Here is a 3,047-nt window from a genome sequence, read left to right on the forward strand (position 1 = left end):
GTCCCAGCTACTTGGGAGGCTGAGGCAGGAGACTTGCTTGAGCCCAGGAGTTGGAGGTTGCTGTGAGCTGTGATGCAACAGCACTCTACCCAGGGGATAGCTTGAGGCTCTGTCTCAAAAAAAACCAAAAAACCAAAAACTCTTGGGTTTAAGTGATTCTCTTGCTTAAGCCTCCCAAGTAGCTGGGACTACAGGTGCCCAACATAATGCCCAGCTATTTTTTGTTGTTGTTGTTGTTTAGCATGCCTCGGCCGGGTTCGAACCTGCAAGCCCCATTGTATGTGGCCAGCACCCTAGCCATTGAGCTACAGGCTCTGAGCCTGTTGTAAATAGTTTTCGATCTTGGACCTCAGGTATAGAGAACTGAGATCACCATACCCCTCAGTTTCATGTCATATTATCTTTATTTATTTATTTATTTATTTATTTGCAGTTTTTTGCCGGGGCTGGGTTTGAACCCGCCACCTCCGGCATATGGGGCCAGCACTCTACTCCTTCAAGCCACAGTGCCGCCCTATTTATTTTTGAGACAGGGTCTCACTCTGTCACCCTGGATAGAGTGCTGTGGCATTATCATAGCTCACAGCAACTTCAAACTCTTGGGCTCAAGCAATCTTGCTTCAGCCTCCTTGGTAGCTGGGACTATAGGTGCCTGCCGCAACACCCAGTTAGTTTTTTTATTTTTAGTAGAGATAAGGTCTTGCTCTTGCTCAGGCTGGTCTCAAATTCCTGAACTCACCTGATCCTCAGCCTCCCAGAGAACTTAAATTACAGGCCTGAGCCACCACACCTGGCTCATATTTTATCTTTTTTAAAATTAGAAAAGTGCAGTGGTGCAAATAATAGATCACTGCAAACTAATTCCTAGGCTCAAGGGATCCTCCCACCTCAGCCTCCTGAGTAGCTAGGATTCAGGTGTGAGAGCCATCACACCTGGCTAATTTTACTTTTACTTTTTTTTTTTTTTTTTTTCAGTTTTTGGCCGGGGCTGGGTTTGAGCCCACCGCCTCTGGCATATGGGGCCGATGCCTTACTCCTTTGAGCTACAAGCACTGCCCCCTTACTTTTACTTTTTATAGAAATTGGGTCTCACTATGTTGTCCAGGCTTAAGGCCAGAAATTCTAGGCTTAAGCAAATCTCCTGCTTCAGCCTCCCAAAGTCCTAGCATTACTGACATGAGCCAACGTACTAGTCAGAATATTATCATTGAAGGTCCACTAGAGTGCTCCCTCTTATTGCCTTTTATCCCTCATTCCCATTTTCTGTTTCTCCTATTAGGTGGGTAATGATGAATTTGAAACACCTTGCTCTGTTGTCTGTCATTGTCAGAGAAAACTAGTTGGTAGGCTGAGATTTTGCCAAAAGGGTGTGATGAGAATATTGGGTCAAGTTGAAGATTAGAAACTGTTACTGAAAGTTAAATAAAAGAGGGAAGAAAGGCCAGGTGTGGTGGCTCATGCCTGTAATCCTAGCACCCTGGGGGGCCAAGGTGGGTGGATTGCCTGAACTCACAGGCTCAAGACCAGCCTGAGCAAGAGCAAGACCTCATCTCAAAAAATAGCCGGGCATTGTGGCGGGTGCCTGTAGTCCCAGCTACTTGGGAGGCTGAGGCAAAAGAATCACTTGAACCCAAGAGTTTGAGGTGGCTGTGAGCTGTGACACCACAGCACTCTACCAAGAGCAACAAAGTGAGACTCTGCCTCAAACAAAGAAACAAACAAAAAATTAAAAAAAGAGGGAAGAAAGAAAAAGAGCAATGAATTGGGATAAAATATCATATCCGAGGTCCTGATGATTTTGAAATCTCAGAGTACTGCAGAAGAAAAAAGAAGTCAAGGAAGTTATGATTAGAAGCATACTTGAATAAATGAGTTTGGAGGTGGAGCAGATCTGGGTGTTAGAATCCAAGTGAGGTGGTTGGCTGAGTTCTAATGGAGGTCACTGGAGGAATGTTTAGTGTTCAACAGTCCTTGATGTAAATCGAAGACAATGGAAGGGATTGAGGTGGATGCCAAGACTGGAATCCTTGAATATCCTAGGAATAGTTATTTGGCTTATGGCAGAAAACACCAAAATTAATAGGATTTAGGCAAGACAGAAGTTTGTCTGCTACACTCAAGACATCCAGCGGTAGCTTTTCCAAGGCTCCATATGGCACTCTTGTGTTAAGAGAACCAGCCTCCTTTGCCTTTTTGTTCTACATAGCACCAATTCACAAAGCTACCTCATGGTCAAATATGGCTGCTGAACTTGCAGCTGTCATGTCTACAGTCCAGACAACATGAAAGCAAGAATAGATGAAAAGGAGCACGCAAGTATCAAGAACACTTGGATACAGTACACATCATTTCCCCTACCATTGGCCAGAATTTAATCATAGCTGTAAGGGAAGCTGACAGATGTTTTCAGCAGCTGCAACCACTGCTAAAATATAGAAGGGTTCTATTTCTGGAGGGAGGAGGCGCACACTGGAGACCACCTGGCAGCCTCTTCAATCTGGCACCCAGAGTGATGGTGAAGCCAGTAGAACACAGAGAAAGGGGTAAAGGGGATGTAGTAGAGTAGTAAGAGCCTAAACTGGGCAAGATGTTTTTCGAATTGCGTCGAGAACAGTCTGGAAATGGTACAGGGAAAATCCCAAACTTCAACCCCCCAGCCTGAAGATGAGACATGTGAGAATAAAAGCCACTATCTGGAGGGCTACAGAAGTGGCTCTCAGCTTGTTTGCCACAAGGTAAGGAAAGAGAGTGACTTTCGGGGGGACAGATAAAAGCTAGATCAGGGACCAGCAAGGACAGGGTTGTATGGCTATTAAATGAAAACATGGATGAGAAGCCTGAAGCCTTAGTTCTTGACAGTAACTGAGGGTGGGTTTTCCTTGGCCAGTGATCTAAACCAGAAACTGCTCCATCTTGAAACCTGTGAAAATATCTGCCATAGCCAACGAGGTCACCTCACATGTCGTCTTTCTACTTTTGCACCAAGCACTCAGTAAGCCTGATACCTAAGCCTTGGTATTACCCTCAAAAGTGTATGCTTGAAATCA

The sequence above is a fragment of the Otolemur garnettii genome, unplaced genomic scaffold (assembly GCF_000181295.1).
Source record: "Otolemur garnettii isolate 467f Iridium unplaced genomic scaffold, OtoGar3 scaffold00046, whole genome shotgun sequence".
Classification (NCBI taxonomy): Eukaryota; Metazoa; Chordata; class Mammalia; order Primates; family Galagidae; genus Otolemur; species Otolemur garnettii.